Source organism: Falco cherrug, chromosome 7, assembly GCF_023634085.1.
Source record: "Falco cherrug isolate bFalChe1 chromosome 7, bFalChe1.pri, whole genome shotgun sequence".
NCBI classification, from domain to species: domain Eukaryota; kingdom Metazoa; phylum Chordata; class Aves; order Falconiformes; family Falconidae; genus Falco; species Falco cherrug.
In genome coordinates this window covers 52,864,398-52,882,998 of record NC_073703.1, presented here as the reverse complement: position 1 = coordinate 52,882,998, position 18,601 = coordinate 52,864,398, and the positions used below count along the sequence as shown (strand labels likewise).

At 40.8% G+C, this 18,601-nt stretch overlaps 1 protein-coding gene across 8 annotated transcripts in view; it reads left to right on the top strand.

Annotated features, from left to right (window-relative positions):
• The window catches only part of RAD51B (RAD51 paralog B), a 428,481-nt gene that overhangs the window by 268,764 nt on the left and 141,116 nt on the right, over positions 1-18,601 (top strand). The window lies entirely within an intron of this gene.

Here is an 18,601-nt window from a genome sequence, read left to right as displayed (position 1 = left end):
TCCAGTGATTGAGAATCACTGATCCCATACAGCACTATGAACATTTTAAGGTATGTGAACAATTCTCTTCCGATTGCCCATTTCTCACCTTCAAACAGGCTGTACCAGACCAACGACATACTTACATTTACTAATGACTAAATACACTTACATCTCTAATGATACACAATGTAGGAAAAAAAATAAAAAACAAACCAAAAATGTTTTATCATACATTTTTTCTTCCATTTGATACAGCTCCATAATGATAACGTGGGGTTCCATCTGCTGTTTCCTAAGCCTTTGAATATTATACCCCGTGTATTCTTGATAGCATTTTGGGCATTTGATCTGCTTTATTTGGTAAAAGTAATTTTTAAAAGGCTACACAAACTAGAAACTATTTTTATTAGTTTAAACTCAGATGACTTGCAAGAGTTGGTCTAGACATATTTTAGTTCAGTATAGGGCAAAAGGCAAGCTACTTCTCTATCTTGAATGTCTTCTGAGTTGCAGAGATGTTTCTGGTCATTACAAAAAAAGGCAGACAATTTCCTGCTCTGTCCTTAGGCCCTAATGTAGTAAAACTTTGGGAAAGATTTCCCATTTCAGAAATGGGAAGCATTTATTCAGAGAGAATCTTAATTTGTTTAGGTTCTTTTCTGTGAGCCAGGAATACAGCTTTCCAAGGAGTGGACCTACCTTTAAGGAACAAATGGGCCTGGTAACACATAATGATGATGGTGCAGGACTCTCTGATAGAAGCATAGCACTGTATTATGAGTATGACAGTTGCCTTTTTCCCTGTATCCTTATGTTTCTGGGGTACACATTTAAAACATTATTCACAATTTTTCTAAAAATGGATGAGATACCAGTTTGAATTTCTCTAAGTAAATGCTGTTTCAATATCAGGCGTTCTTAGTATATTTTGGAAGGCAACTTGAAGCTCTTCCTTGTGTAAGCCTTTTCTTACTTTCTAACTACACCATTATGTTTCCCCTGGTGATGTGCCCCAGACTACTTTTAGACACTTGTAAGCACTTAACACGCAAGCCATCTTTCTGAGTTGTACAAAGTAAATATTGCATGTTCTCATCCCACACTCCAGTGATCATTATTTCTGTGGAAAGAGGAAGCAAGCAAATCACCTGGAAATGGCTGTTTTGGATAAGATGCAGAAAGTGGCACCAGGCTGCCTCATGCAAGAGGGGCTAGAGTTTTTATGAGAGTTGTAGCTGGTGCTTCTTTCCAAAGTGAAGCTGGATGTAAGGTAAGAAGATGTCAGTAAGGCAACCGGCCGTAGGTCAGACGGTGAGGGAATGTCCCTGCATTGCTGCTTGAGGGACATCATATAGCACTAACAAGTCGGATCTGTCCCACAGCCGGATTGCAAAAGCAGCTTTCCCATTCAAGCTTTTTTGTTTAATTCAGTTGGTGTCAGGAGGTGAGCACGTTCAGGGTGGCTGATGGGAACAAGTGGAGGGTGTGGGAACTGGCGAGAAGCAGCAGCTGGCTAAAGTGCCCAGGATTCTTTCTTTTTACTCAGGGGGTCCCATCCCAGGACCGTTAACCAATAGGCCATAAACAAATTGATATCGGAAAATGTGGCTGGAAACTCCTTGATTAGCAAGGGTGAATGGGGAATGAAAGACAAGTGAAAGTGTGATTTAACAGTTCCACAAGCAATTTCCATTGCCACCTCTGAGGGATTAGGGTGTGTGGAATAGGTTAAAAATGAGGAGGAGCTCCCCCCCTTTTGTTCTGTGGGCCAGAGGATAATAAAACGGCAGGAGAGGCAGTGTGGCTAGTTAGGGATTTCACAGGCTGCTATTTGATGCAGTTTAAGGAGCCCTTCTGCTATTGTTGCAGTTAAAATGGGAAGCGGAACTGTTCTCCATTTGCAAAAAATCTCCAGCGTCCTCAGGAAGAGGGCTGAGAGCAAAAGGCTATTAAGATGGTAATGCTGCCCCATTTGGAGGAGTGTATCAAAATCCTCTTTGTCAATGTAAATCGCTGCTCTGTTTCCCTGGTATCTTTACATCTCATGGCCTCAGTGCAAGCACAGAAGTGTTCGGAGGAGACCCTAGTGAAGGCAGAACTGCTTCTCTTTTATTGTCAAAGGAAGGCCCAAGGGTGCCACAGAGAAAATTCTCCGCTTTTATAAACTTGAATTGTTCAGGGATGAAAATAATCCATTCACTTACTCTTTTATTTCCACTTGCAGACTAGAGAAATGAAATTTGATGATTGGAAAGCAAGATTGGCCAGTCAGAGATTTAGCAAGGGAAGTCAGTCTTCAGTCTCCTCCTTTCTTTGCTTCAGCATGCTCCATGCTGTGGAGGGGGTAGAATGCAAACCCAAAAAAAGCCTCAGTTGCCTTTACATTGCAATACAATGTCATGTAATGTACTGCCATGCTGTACAGTGGGACTCTGTGATAAACCTGACTTGTGAGTACAAAATCCAGTCTGACAGCAGATCTCTGTTTTGTAGAGATCTTAAACGGAGAGGCAGAAGCCTGTATCTAAGCACCGCAAAATCTGGGAGTTTTACTGTCTGTTTGTGTATTCTGTTTAAGGACTTGCTCTTGCTTCTCTCATTCAATATAGTAGTTAAAGTGAATGAAGTGATACTGTTAAAAAGATGAACAACAGTAAAAAAGTCCAGAACTACTTGATTGAAGGTGCAAGTCACAAGATTATTTTTCTCATTGACATTGATATAATTTCTGGTTTGGATTGGAAATTATTAGCTGGTAATTCTGTCCCTGGTGTATCAATTAGAACAGATTCTGGGCTGTTCTTGCCTAGCAGTTTCATTGAAGCTGAATGTAGCACATACTGGATTAGGTCAGCTGAACTAGAAGATGCCACTTAGCCATGCACACACATATGCAAAAAGAACATAGGCTAAATAACCTGATGTCAGTTTTAAGCTGTATTCTGTGGTCAACTCTCAATGTCTAGCTTTAGAAGCAGCAGCATTCTGGGGCATAAATACGAGCTAGCAACAGAGCCTAGCTAATAGCAACTGGTAGCTCAGCTGTTTGTGAAAGTAAGTTTCATTCCATCTCACCTAAGTACATCTCACCTCTGTACATCCTCATCTAAGTACATCCTCTCACCAAGAGGATGGTGCTGCAAAGAAGACAGGGATCATGGTGGCTGGTTGCCAACTGGGGAGTCTGTTGGGACTTTTTGCTGAATGCTTTAACCAAGTGATTAATGTTGCTCTTCACTGAAAGAGCTCAGAAGCACTGAAAACATAAGGCAAGTAATACTAGTGAGCTAGGACTTGTTTCTGAGTAATGATTTATTTTCAATTTCATAGAGTTTAAGGATGGGTGGAATCAGCAGTTCATCCAAACTGACCTCCCATATATCATACATGTTTTCTTCAAGTACTTGATAACTTACGTTACTCTGAATCATGTCTTCTAGAAAGGCATTCACTTTTATTCGAAGGCGTCAAGAAATGTGAGTTCCTGGTTTGGCTTGACAGTGTTTTCAAGTTTTAGCTACCTTGATGCTAAATATTTGTTCTGTATTTCAGATTAGAATTTGCCTGTCTTCAGCTTTTGACCTCAGTTCTTGTCATGACCTTCAGTGCTAAACAAAGCACTGTTGCTATTAAATGGTTGCCGTTTTGCATGAGTGTACTTGACATTAAGATTTATCCTGCTATGTTTTATTCTTCCTTTTGGAAGAAAGTTATAATTAGCTGCAGGTTTAACCTCAGAACTTTTGTCTCATGCTGACTGGCTCCCCTCACTACCCAAGAAAAGGGCAGTATACCTTGTGCTGCTAAAGAGAAGAGTTTGATTTTTGTGCCAGCAGAACTGGATGCTCAGTTAACTGATCAATCCACCAGTTCTCCTGCCCTCTTTTCCACTGCACCCATGTCTGTGTGCACGCAACCACGCTTACCTTACCTGTGATGTCTTATTGAGGCAGGTAACTTCTGATAAGTAGAAACAAAAGATATGTGGCCCTCAGAAGAGAATGTCTTAAAGTTTCACTGTACTAAGAGGGAAGAGATCTAGGAAGAGCTAAATCTAGGGAAACCTGTGTACATTATATTTCATTTGTCATTAATGTAATAAAAGAGGCTTATTTGATCTCAAAATAATATAGGGCCTGGGTTTGTAGTGCAGCATGGCAAACTATCTCTGAAGTGCTATAACTAATTTATATGGCTGAAGCAAGTGAAAAGTGCCTCGTTTTATTTTGTAAAGAAATGAGTAGTGAGGTAGAAAGGGAATTCTCAAAGAAAGGGCAGCATTATTTGTATTGTATTGTGTGAGTTTGAACAGTGCGAGACAATGATTTACTACATCAAAAGCTTTTATTCAATTGAAGAACTGTAACTATAAAGTGAGCTTTGTCTGGAGCAACATGGATATAATCTGTAAAATGAAGCAGGGTTGTACTTGATGTGTGAATGGATGGAAGACAGATTAATGGGAATAAAGTTGTGCATTTCTATTGAGATGGTAACAGATTTGCAGTGCCACTGGTGATTTCCAGCCCTGTTGGAGGGGGAAAGATGAACTGATCATTGTTAGGATCTCTGTGGGGTGGAACCGTTTTTGCTGTATTCCCCACAGGACACTGAAAGCCTCATGCTATTTCTAACAGGTTTGTAATAATGAGAGCAAAAAAGCACGATTGGTTTGTAGGCTAGGTCTATCCTGGGAGTAAGGAATGTGAAAAAAGTAAGACTCCCATCATCCCATGCCAGAAAAGTCACAGCTGACATCAACAAAAATGTCCTTTTGTCCAACCAGTTCATGGCATTTTGAGGAATGGGTTACTAAACCTGACCCAGGAATGGTATTTGCTTGGGTGAGGGTGTACTCACTAGGTGGTTTTGTGGGAGTTGCTCTACTGCTCTGCAGCAGCGTTGGCAAAGCCTTGCTGGTGTAATCAGACTCCATGGCTGCCAAATAAAGGAGCCCAGAGAAACAAAGTACAGATGCAAAACCAAATAAAAATGGTAATGAGGAGAGATAGAGGGAGAATATTTTAATTGTGAACGGAGACTAGAGGCATCTTGGGTTTACATCCAGTAGAAACAAAATAAACTGTCATGTCAATAAAAATAAATGCTTCTGTCTGAAAACATGATCTTTCTAGTGGTATAGTAGGCAACAGATTGGTAAAGTTTCTGGCCACGCTTTTTGCTGTGAGCTTAACTTGTGGGAGTATATTATGCTGGATAAATCCAGTTTTGCACAAAGTATTGAATTACCTGCTTATTTCTGAACGCATATGTAGAGACACTAAAGATACAGTACTGCTTTCTTGCACTGAAAGCCAAACATGTCCATGAATGCTTTGGTAGATTGCAACTGAATGCCAGCATTTATTTTTTCTTAAGTTTTACTAAATGTAGTATGAAAAAACCTTAGTGCAGGCGGTGTGCCAAGTCTGTTCTCATTACATAAGTGTGAATCAAAACTATTTTTTTTTAATCTAGTATTGTTAAAACAATGAGCTGAAGAGTAAAAGTCCGTATTTGCAAAGACATTTCCCTCTTTTTGAGGCTGGCATAGACTTCCTGGGACAAAATGGTCTCACTTCAGAGAAATCCTCTCCTTACCAGAGTCTCTGTAATGAATTCCTGATCAAAGTGGGCTTCTCCCCTGTGTTTTCAGCACAGTGCTAAAGCAAATGGCCTTTTTTCCAAAAGGCTTTTAACATAAAGAGTGAAGTTGTCTGTTGATTTGAGGTGGTATCTGTGATTTATGACAGTATATCATTCTGGGAACTAAATGTTGTCATAGAAGACCAGGACTCTATTAGGAGTTGCATGGATTTAATGTAGGTGACATTACATTTTTCAAGTTGCAGATCTGGAGAATAAGGTCAAGTGTACCTAAAATGGACTTAATGTTCTTCAGTGAACACATTCATGAGTAGGACCAAAAAAATGTCTGTCCAGAACATGTTTTTCAGACAGAATAAAGTCTCATGCTTTTGTGTGCAGCTTATGAAAGGCAACAATTAAGTCACACTGTGATTTATCCCTTTCTCACATAGGCACAAGTAGACTTTTGCTATCCTCAAAGGTTATGTCTGTTGTGGCTTCACCACTAGCATGTTTAGTAAAGCCATCACTATTGGCATTTTATCTTGTAAGACGACAATTAACAATGAGCTTAGCCTTTGTAGCACACGCAATTTAGCTATAGGACCTTTATATATTCTCCATGTTAAGATCTTGTAAAATCTCTGAGCATATAACCAGGCTGCCAAAGAGAAATGCTGGATGCTTTATTGTTCCTTGTGCTGGGTAGGTGAGAGTGGTTCAGAGATCCAAGAGTTAGCTACAGTCTAAACCTGGAAGTCTCCAGAATGCAATCCTATGTAGATAAGCACATTTGAATAGCACTTCATCTAAACGAGAAAACTTTGCCTAGGGCTGGGGTGGGGGGTGGGGCGTGGGAGCATAATAGCAGAGGATTAACACTTTGCAAATAGGGTTCTCACTGCTTTGGCCCCAGTGCTGTTTTTCTTTGAAACTTTCTGTATGATTCCAGAATTAACACACCTAGAACAACCTCAGGTATCTCTGCATCTGATGTGTAGACTTGCCCTGTCTTTAAAGCGGGACTAACCACAAACATAAATGACCTTATCATATAAGTTTAAATCTGTCTTGATAAGATGTAACAGGAATATGTAGCACTTTCATAGAAACAGACACACATGTGATAAACCCTCCCAACAAACAGGTTTTTGCTTCAAAAGGTTTTCCTCGTTACAGTCATTCCCTAAATTTAATAACTTTGGGTTGTTACTGTATTTTCTGTAATGTTCATTTGAACTTTTAACATAGCGTTAATGATTGTTGTAGCACTTCTCATTCTGTGTGTTCTAATGAAACCAGAATCTGGTTCTTTGACATTCAGTTCTGTGAAGACCCCTGAAAAATTTGTGACATTGAATTTCAGGGCCGAATTGAGTTAACCAAGGGCTACAGAGATGAGAGAGGCAACAACTTTAGCCAACGGTTTGTTAGAGCATGGTGTACCAACCCCAGCTGTTCCTTGGTTTGCCACCTGAATAATCCTAGAGCGTCTGCCTTAGGGCTCAACTGAGGGAAGGCAGTGCACGCATGACTGCATGGGTGAAGAGGAAGCACAGGCAGATGATGCTACAATTAACAGTTCAACAAGAGATGTCGTTGTTGGAAAGATTTTACTTTATTGTCCACTGATTCTCATTTTCATTTAAACTTCTTAGCTTTTCCATTACAGAAACAATCTTCCATATAGTCCAGTGCCCTGTGAAGGTGCGCTCTCCAAAAGCAGAAGGAGAGATGTGAAGAGTGGTATTTCTAGAAAATGTTGTGGGACTATTAAGAGTACTATCAAGCAGTTTGCAGTGGAGTGATTTCTCAGAGTGCTGTGTGCTGTTGTGGAGACCTCAGCGTGAAGATGTTTTGAGTGAGTTTAGGGATGAGACTTTTTTGCTTAGTAGCATATAGAAGACATCACATTCTTCCCTCAGGCTGCATGTGTTTGATGAAGGACTTCAGTCTTGAGGTATGTTGGGTGGGAACTGCACATTACACCTTTTACTTTCTTGATGCTGTTTTTGTGCTGCAAGTGAATTACCCAGGACAAGGTACTGGGCAGCCAGGCACATCCATTGCAGCTGCAAGTCTGTAGACTGTATCCTGTCTGCCATGGCCGTTTGCTGAAGTTCACAGAGGAGCAGAACATCCTGTTTGCTTAGTTTTCTTTTGTCTGCCTTGTACCAGCACAGGGAGAGTATTCCTATATATCTTTTCTTTTCTGCTCTGAAACTGGATCACAGTACTCACGATTGTGTTCAATAGCTGGAAATGCTGAGGATATCCGATTGCTGAGGTCTCTTATTTTAAACACCACATGCCAGGAAAAGTATGTGGGATCCCACCAGCTTAGCACTGGAGGGTGCAGGAATCATCAACAGGAAAACCAAACAAAACATGAAGTGAAATTCATTTGAAAAGGGAAGGGACTCATATACCACCCATCAGCAGTGTTTAAACTCTTCGTATCCACACAATAGGCCTTTTATTTTCCTTCAGTTCTTCTCAATATGCAAACTATCCTAAATTGATTTTTAGAGCTGCAGCTGTCACTAAAGTCAGTGGGAACTTACTACCTTTGAAAATCAAGCCAATGTATTCTAATGTGGTAGCAAAAGCTAAAACCGCTAAATTAGGGTGGTTAAAGCATAACTCTGATACTTCTGTAATGTGATCCCAGCCACCTTCATCTCTGATACAGAGGCAAGGCCTCATGCTGCGCACACCAGAGCTCAAAGGTATGTTGTTTCTTCTTTGCCTTTCAGCCCTCTTTTCCTTACAACTTTGTGGTCTGGCTTCATCGCTGCAGGCCTTCCAGCTGAATAATACTGACTAGGACTCTATTAACAGAGCTAACTTTTATTCATCCGGAATACTTTCTTTTCCTTGAGAAAGAGATTTCCTCCCTCTTTTTCTCTCGAATGTGCATTAAGCTGCACTGGGGAATGAGTGGTCACACAGCTGACACGTAGCCTTCACCTACTGTAACGGCAGCCAGGGGAGCAGCCACCTGAGGCACTGTTTATTTTCATTTGGAAGATTTGTCATGCCCTAGGAAAGGTTCTTAAGCAGTGGCCAGAAGTCAGAGCAAGGCCCGATTTCTCCGGTGTAGAATGAACTAAATTCCACTGTCACATCTGAACACAAGGGGAGAAAGTCATCCCTCCAGCTAGTCTCAGCTCCCTGGGCTTAGGAAGGACATGTTACTGCTGCATCCCTCAAGGGCACAGGAAACGTCAGCACACAAACTGAATCTGCAAACTTAGGTCCTGTTCTGGCGGAGGGGGTAAATGGGAGTTTAAAAGGGAGCTGGCCCACCTGAGGGCTGGTGGTTGACAGCGTGGCACTGATTGAGGCCAGCTTGCCTCACAGTTCAAGAGTGTGTCTTTTGTGGACAGACCTTTCCAGAAAAAGAGCCTTGGCTCAGGATGAAGCTGTCTGCCCCCATTTGCTCCCCTTCCCAGTCACCACTGGAACAACTGCGTCCACTGACACCTATTTTCAGTAAAGCTTCTTGACTATGCCTGGGTTGATGATCCAGAGAGGACTGTGCAATTGTCATCATATTTGTTCACCTGTCCTTCCTGTAATGTGAAAAGTGAGTGATAATTTAGTAACTTGTCCAAAACAATTACTTGTCCGAGAAGAGTCAAAGTCTGCAGGAATGCACAAGTGATAAGTCTGTGGTAAATTGGGTTTGCCACCTGTCAGTTATGGATCAGAGGGTATGGATTTTGCTGAATGACTAAAGGCCTTTTTGTCTATAAAGTAGGAGAATGTGACAGGGAGGGGTCTGCTGCTGCTGTCGATTTCAGGAAGTGTGATCAGATGTCTAGATGTTTTCAAATAAAACCTGTTCCAAGCCTAAACTATGTTCCTCATGTGCACTTCCTTCAGTAGTTGCCACGGATTAAGTTGGTTTGGCTTTCTTTGGTTTTGGTTTTCTTCCCCCACCCCCCAATGCTCAGAATCAGTAGCTTAACTGGTTCAGAGAAAACTAGTTGAAATGGCTGCCTGTTACTGCTTACTTCATAGACTGGCAGTTTTCTCAGTTTATTGGTTGTGTCATTTTTATATTTTTTTTTAGTACCATATGTTAGTAAAATAAGGAGACCTGAAAACAGAGGAAGTAGAGGTAATGTTGATCTTGAAATACCAGCAATTGAAAGGACTATTCATGGTTTCCTTCAAAACAAAACCAAGTGGTAAGATAATGCTAACCAGGGCTGGGTGCCCAGGAGCATCATAATGAAGCATCCACTGTTATTGTTCAACTCAGTGTTTGTTCTTCATGTGAACAAAAGGAAGGAAGAACTCTGCTATCAGGCTAGAGAGGAAGGAGTCTTTGTTGCCCTTGGCTGCCCTAACTTTAAATGTGAGGAAGCACGGGGCACTGCAGCATAACCTTTCTGCGGTATCAGACAGGAAAAATTGATAGTTCAGAAGGTTAAGAGTGGACACACTGTTTATCAAAGACTAGGCTTCCCTTGCATGACAGCCCCAATTCAGATATGTCAGTGCTAGTATTTATTTAGGTCATGTGAGGTTTTAAACCCCTAGTTTGAAACCCTGGTTTCTCTGCTTTGCTGCTCCTCTGCCATTTGATTCCTTCTCTGTATTGTGGCTCATCATCAGGAACAGTAAGGGATGCCGTTTCCTTATTGAGTGTGACAGGCACCGGGTGTCCTGAGTGTAAAGTTCAGTCATGTCGCTGAAGCATCAGGAATGTATGTGCTGGAGACTGAGTCAGGCTTACTGTAGTTTTCTGCTCCTGCTCCACCCATTGAGTTGTCTGCTGAAGTGGCAGAATCCGTGCTGTCCCCCTCCCCATCCTTCATGTCATGAGGCTGACACACTGTCAGATTAATGACAAAGTTTACCATGCTCAGAGCCATTGTTTCAGATTTTCAGATGACTCAGACAATGACTGTGTCATCAGCTAAGCTCAGGTTATGGTTTAAATGTATTCCTTGCAATCATGTGAGTTTGCCTAGCCTGCCTGTGCATTAGTCTTATTCTGCCTTTGTCTAGTCCATGTACTGTCTCTATGCGTTAAGAGATACTGGCGAAACAGATTTACACCACATTAGAGGCAATGCTGTGTTGCTGGGGTGTTTGAAAACAGTGGGTGCATATTTTGGTTCTGATAAATAAAGTTCACTCCTTGTATATGATGCTTTGAAATTTCTGGACACAAAATGAAAGCAGCCCACAAATACTTACGAGCTTTGTCTTCACATTCAATTGATTTCTTGTTAATTCACAGGTTACCGTAGTGTGTGATGTATGAAATGACACTTTCACACATTTATGGCAGGGTCATTTCCATAATTCCAAAATCTAATTGCGCTCACAACTCTATCCTATTGGTTAGCTCAGATAAGAGATTTGCTTTCACCAGTGGGTAAGACAGGAGTTTCAGAAGACTGCTAGCAAATTTTTTGTAATACAGTGGCTTCATAGATTATGTCTTGTGAAAACTCTACCGACATTACTGTAGACAGAACAAGAACTTCAGTTAGAGAAAATGGCTTTGTTACATTTAATGCAAGTATTCTAAGGGCATGTTGATTTGGCAGAATGAAAGCATTTGGTATGAATACAAAGAGAATGGAGAGGATCCCGTGAAACTATTGAGAGGGTCAAGTGTAAGGAATATTCTTGAAGCAGTCATAGTAGGTAAACTATATACACAACCAGTGAAGGCAGGAGAACTAGGGCCAAGCTCAAATTAGATATGCTTCTTGTGGTTCTGGAAGTGATCACCTTGTGTGTAAAACCATGCTGGATACAGGAGGAAATAAAACAAATACTCCATATTATGTTATTGGTATTGTGGGTCTGTAAAACCACCAAGTTCAACACAGAAAATGGAAGGAAAACTCTGAACGTCTTGATTAAGAAATAGAATGAAGTCAGACCACCCACCAAAGTAGCCTTCTGGAAACAGATTGATCTTTACTTCACACAGTAGATGTGAAAGCACAGTAAAATGCTTGAAAACCCAGATGAAGCAGTGGGAGAATGACTTAGATTTTTACGTTGCTAGCATCTTGAACTGTCGTGGCTCTTTGCAGAAGAAAATCCAAGATTACATTTAGCATATCTTAATCTAGACACAGCGAGTATACCTAGCCTACAAATACAAATGTTTTGGGTTTGTTTTGTTTTCCTAATTGCTAACCCTAGAAATTAATTTGTTTCCTAAAAGCTAAAAGAACTTCTTTCCTTCTCACATATCATCATGACCAGTTTTAATGGAATAAATTGTGTTTTCTGTGCCAGCTAAAACAGTTGTCTTCAGTTATGCCAGTCATGGAGGTTTATGTATGCAGTTACAGTTTTTGTGCATGGCTGTGAAAACAAAACTGAAGAAGCACGGAAGAAATAGAATTTACTTAGGTTTTTGGTGGCCCGTTTGCTGAACCGAACTAGCAAGGCTGAGTGAGTAACTTAAGATTCATTAGTGCAATTGAAGACAATAGATGAGCTTCTGAGTACTGTCAGGGAACAATTATCTTGAGTAAAAGTAGGTGCTGGTTTGATGCATCTGTAATTAGAGCTGCCTAGCACTGTGGAAGGGGTTTCCTTTCCCTCCCAGGGCTAGAAGGCTTGGCAAAACCTCCTTTGGGATGAAACTTCAGAGCATTTCTCTGAAAGACTTCTTGGGGAAATGACAACCCTATGACTTTTTTTATAGAAACTGTTTCTATGACTGTCTGTCTGTCTATCATTGTTTCAACTTGCAAAGGATGTAAAAGACCATGTGGCAGATTGTTGACGTGGAAGGCTCGGACACAACTTATACGACCAATGTGATCAAGTTAGTGCCACTTTATTAAAAGACTTACAGCAATTTATACTCTCGGCAAAAGATACACACGCAACGTAGGCTTTGCTATGCAAAAGGTGACAGGTTAAAACTACTTGTTCACACGCTTCCACCTCCCCTATGATTGGTCCCAGTGTGGTGCCCACACGCTGCTCCCCTCTTGTGCAGGCATCCTGTTTTTTCTCATCTTTCTGTCCAATTCTCTTACCTCTCTGTGAATACACAGTTTCTTTATCTCCCTTGGCCTTGCATATGTCCTTCATAACACCTGCAGCTTGTTAGAGCTGAGGCCTACTCGGCCTGCTATTACAACCAAATTATTTGGTCTGGATTGCTCATAATATGCCTGTTTTCTTCCAGCCATTCCACAGCAGATATCAGAGAACTGGGAGTCTGGTATCAAAGCCATGCCTAATGGAATTCCTTCTCGTTGGTGGAGTATCTCTGACAGATGACAGACAAGCAGAGGTTTTACTTGAGAGTGAGGGTCCCACTATAATAGATATGAGGAATGGGGTTGGATATGACCATGGTCTAACCTGAAAGAAGGGAGGGAGAGTTGTGCAGAGCACAGCCGTGTGTTGCACTGCAACAGCACATGTCTTGTGGGCCATTAGTGGAATGGGGGTAGACTAAGCCCTTGCAGCATTCCTTTACCCACTGCCTTACCTTTCCACCTGCTTGGAAGGGGAAAGCTATTTCAGTACCAGTTTAGAATATAAATCAAAAGGCATCTCTTTGATATAATGAAATTGGGTGTGTTTTATTCCTTTTTACTGGATAGAGGCTTACTGGAGCTTGCAGGGAGCTAGCTAGCTACCCTGGACATGGGGGGAGTGATGCAGTCTTCGTGTGGCTGCTCTAAAGGGGTTTCTAATCAAGGGACTGGACTTAGTAACAGAATAGTTTGCTGTGGGAGGTTATCTGAAACCTGTGTGCAGACAGGTAAAAGACTTTCCTAAAAGAATCCTAGTAAAAAGATTAAACCTCTTACCAGGATGCAACTTTTTGAAGTGAATTGATCTGACAAAGGAAACAAGAATAAATGAGGCAGTGTTCCTGCAAAACAGTGTTTCTTAAAGGAGCAAAATGGCTTTGTTTCCACAAGCCAGCAAGAGGGATATTGGTTGCTACAAGCATGAGTCTAATGGCATCAGATTGACCAGCCTGGTTGTTTACTCGTAGGAGAAGGTTCACTGAACATTTCAAGCACTCCAGGAAGAAAGAGGAGACTGAGGACTTCACTACGCTTTATTAACATTCTTTTTCCAACACAAATAACACTGAAGAAGACAACAGATAAATTCTGATTTCACTTTATTATTAGTTGTTGAGATTCACATTTATTACAAGAAATGGGAAACAGATTACACCAGCAAACACATCTGGCCTTAGACTGGCCTTCAAGTCATACAAAAAGAAGCACGAAATATGGCGTTGTTTACAGCCAGGCCTTACAATCCCACACAGCTGCAGGGGTGAGAGGCAGCAGAATAAACTCTCAAGACAAGCTGACAACAGCTCTACTGCTGGGGTGCCCCTTTTGCAGACGAGACAACAACAGATGAAGAAATCTTGAGAATGACCCAGAGCAGTGCTCATTAGTGAATGAAGCGCAGGCAGGAAATGGGACAAGATTCCTTTTGTCATAGTTTTTCACCCAGCTGTCCGCCCGTCTCACAGCCACCCACATGCAATCAAATATAGTCATAGTCAAAGTCCAGAAAAGTTATACAAATAAAACCTCCAGGGATTGCATACAGACCTCTTCCAAGTTACTTTTACCCCATTAGCAAGGAATGAAAAATTGCTGGGTTTAATCCAGGCACTTTTGTCATTGCAACTGAAACTTATTACAAGGGGTTGTATTCAGGTAAAGCTGATAGGATCATGTGATTTCTGTTACTCATGTCTGTCTGTCCGTCTGTTTCTCTGCATATCTGCAGTTTATCATTAATTACTAACACTTTTACTACGTCTGTTGTATTTCTTTTTTAATCGCAAAAGCCATGATTTTTACTTTATGAAGGTATCTACTCTCTTTGTGTAAAACAGTTGTGTGTGATTCCCAAAATGACAGCATTAGCAAGCAGAGAAAAACATTTCTGGACTTCTGAAATGGAGTCTCTGAGGAATCAAATGCTATTTTGAGATTTAAAAGTTATCATAATGACATCAAGACTCCATGTTCTTGAGAACTATTGTTTGTGAGTACAGCTCACTTGAAATTTTGCTCATAGGTTATTAAAAACTTTTTTTTCCTTGTAGATTGAAAGCAGTTTTTAATTGATATTTTTAAGCTGGAGTTAAAGAGCAGAAGTCTGTCACAGACAACTCTGTAACTCTCCTTCCAAGTGGCTGCCATCCTACTGCTCTCCACCAGGACTGTGACTGCAGGGTGCTGTGAGTAGTTACACTGTACTCACTTGCTGCTCATGGTCCCTTCATGTTTGGCTTTGCTCCTCAGTGGCCAGTTTTAAACAGAGCAGTTGTGTATGAACTGTTCATGAGATTCCTTTAAAGAAAAACTTCTAGTGCATCAGCACTAAGGTTGAACATCAAGAAAAATGAGCATCACATTTGCAGTTTATTGCAATTATTTAAATAATCATGGATTCACGCAATCCACAGTCTTGAACCATCCAGTGTCCTGTGGCTTTGTGTAGAGTTCCAGAGTAACATAAAGCAGCCAGAGAATTCAGGCTGGTGTAAAAAAAAAAAGCAAAAAGCCCAGCCCCTGCCCACCCAAAATTAAAACAATATAAGATTGGCATTCCCAATTTTCAGATCCTTACAGTATCATATGATAGCATTCTCTAAGTGTTTAAACATGTTATTTTTAAAAATCAGCACACAATTAATAAAGGAAACTGATGCTGGAAGATCTGGGGCTGAAAGCACATAACATTAGGGTGAGGTACAGAAACCACACTGCACTAAGTGAACAAGAATAAACCTAGGTAGTTCAGAAAGTTGAAGAGATTGCCTTTTCTGAGATAGAAGAGGATTATGACATGCAGTTCTCCTTCCTTCTGTGTGACTGGAGGAGAAGAAACAAATATGTCTACACGGAGTGGTTTAATACCAGTAAGACAAAAGCGTTTTGACCATAATCAGATTAGTACTAGTGTATAGCAGTACTGACAGCCTTGTTGACATCCCTCTAAAACTGCGGTCATTAAGAAACAGCACTACAGGGAAGTGATTTTCTTATGTCATCCTTTACCGTGGTAAGAAGACTGTTGTGTTAAAGCCTCTGAGCTGTTGTATCATACCAAAAATAATTCTTCTATTTACCTTTTGTAGCAGACTAGTTTGCCTTTTCTTTTTGTACTTGTTATAGCTAATCTAGAATAGGTATTGTGGACAAAAGGAGAAATAATTTTGCATTACACTGGCATGGGCTTTGTTTCTTCCTTCACTTGCCCCAAGGAACCTAGAACGAGTTCTTTAGAGGACAACATACCCATACACCTTCTTTATCGCTTGTTCTCCCAAGTTACCTCAGCACTGATCTGAGGCAACTCTCTCTAGGTTCAGAAGCCCTTTTTAGAGATCCCACTTGAATCAGTCCACGTGGATATCGCAGCATTCTTTCATACTCAAAAGTATCTACCAGGAGCTAGTCTGAGACCAACTTATTCTACCTTAGCTACCAGAGAGACATGAGATACAAAGAGGTCATAGTTGCTAATCAAAGTGATTTTTACTGGGAGGGGGTGCTGCAGACTATCAGAACAGTCTTTGAGACATCTGGTTTGCCACTTTTGGAGTCTCATTAATATCTCTTCTGTGTTGTTACGATGGTAATGGTAGCTATCAGACATTACTGCATCTCCTCTTACCAGCATGTCTGGGTGCAGTATCACTAGAGCTTTTACTTGTGTTTTTTTCCCCCCACAATTCTCATTTCTCATCTTTATTTGAATCACAGGCTTGTTCAGCAGGTCAGCTAATGGAGAGCAGATTTTCTACTCATTCTGGTTCTTTTTTTCCCCTTTCCCCTCTATTTATATAACACACAATTTGTAATCTTTTTAAAACCAAAGAAGAGAGGAGTCTTGAGTTCATCTAGATTAAAATCAGCTGCAGCCTATTAATGGACTCAGCCCAAGACTGAGACTTAAGGAAACAAAAACACTGGACTAAATTAGACTGAACTGGCCTCTGTCTCCTGGTGAGGGGATTCATATAGCGAAAGGAAAGGGGAAAAAGGGGGATAAAGGGAGAGGATCTCCATGTGGTTTTGATTCATTTTGATTCTCTTCCTGAAGCTAATTTACCTAACACAAAGGCTCTGTAGTGGGCAGCGAGCTTTTTAGTAGTTTGGCTTTCACTGATAAACAACTCAATTCCTGTTCTGAAGGTCTGAGATAGCTCAGACCTGCATGTAATCAGCTGAGGTTTAATGTGAGTATTTTGGTACAGGGTATTTCAATTACATATTAGAGTTCTTTCATCATCTGTCAGAGTACATCCTAAAGACTCTCAGATAATTGATCTAACTTCTCCATTCATTCTGTCCCCAGAAACAGACAGTGAATTGTCTCATTGAAGAATCAGATCAGCAGACACATGGGCATGTTGAGCCAAAGTACTTCCACACTCTCAGAAAGCAGCTTCTTCTGTGCATAGGAGCCTTTGCCACCAAAGTAGCAAGATACTGTTTTCTCTTGAAGGGAAAATACTCCAATGTTCTATTCATCCCCTTTGCCATTAAATCTTTTTTATTGGGTTCTTAGCCTCATTGGTGTGTGTAGGCCTCTAGCAACATGCAAGAAATTATGTCTTTGCCCTAAAAAAGCAAGACAGTGGGTGGAGAAATGAAGCAAACAGTAAATCATGAGCTGGAAATTATTTAAGTGATAGTGTTAGGCATAGGTAGTCTTTGGTTACCGTTCTCATGTACTTAGTGAAGATAACCTGTAATCTAAGCAAAACTAAAAGGCAAATGGGGAGGTTAATAGAGGGACTGAGATGGAGGAGGGAGTGGAACTGGGCCTTGAAAGGAAGGGTTGACTGAGACAATATCTGTGGGTGTATGGTTTCCCAGTGCTTCAATCCCATGTGCAAAGTTTTGTTACAGTAAAGGAGTATATACAGCGCACGTCTCCATCACAGACTGGCTAATGAGCCACAACAATCAGCATCAGTTGTTCACTGCTCTTTTAAATGTGCCTTAGGAGTGAGTAATATCAAAGGAAATATGGTTTAAAGATTGAGGTCTGAAGATATCTGGCTTCAGCTGCTAATTCTTACCAGTTTTGGGTAGTAGTGGACAAAAAAATTTCTCCATGTCCTGTTTTCCATCTTCGTTTCTAATTTATAGAGATACTGAAATGTTCAGCATTATATGTAGGATGTTCCATTTGTACAGTGTTAAAGGCCATATATATATACACAGAAATCAGGTATTGCACATTTATCCAGAAAGCCTTATGTATCTTTATCTGGGCATATTTTTCCAAAATGAATTTTGCATTTTTATGGCTTTTCCACTTTATGAGTCAATTCAAGCAAAGGTTCAAATACACATATAATCCCTTATATTTTGCTTGACAGGTCATCTGGAGACTAGGTTGAGCAGGACATGGTTTTTCCATGGGATTCTCGTTTAGTCCTTCCTTCTCCTGAACACATGCTGTACCTCCCACTCAGCACCCAGTCCACCTCCTGTGTGCTGCAGTGCTCTGAAAACAGGCCAGAGATGATGCAGAGCTTTTGGGAATTAGATCATTTTTTAAGGATAAGTCAAGTTTGGTTTGATGCACTGATGCTGTAAGAAAGACTGAATATCAGGGTGAAGGACTGGAAATCTTCTTAGCATTTCCTGCCCATATTTCTTCTTGACAAAACTTAGGGTATGATGCAGCTGAAATAAAGTGACCCAAAGGCTTTTGGATACTATTGTGTGTCTCACTTTCTTCTAGGCCTTCCTCAAATGCTGCTGTAAGTCAATTGGTCTGCTGTCCTTTTCAGTTACTTTGTTTTGGGTTTTTTTGTTTTTATTCTGTCAGTCAGTCTAATGCTCAGACAGATCACTTCCTCCCCTCTCCCCAACACATGATAGAAAATGATGACTCCAACAGAGGTGGTTAAAACTTTATTCAGAAATAACTGGAAGTAACTAGCCACCTAGGACTTGGCCAAGGATAAGGTGTGGTTTAAAGGATGAAACTAAAGTCGTTTTCACCTGCTTAATGTGTT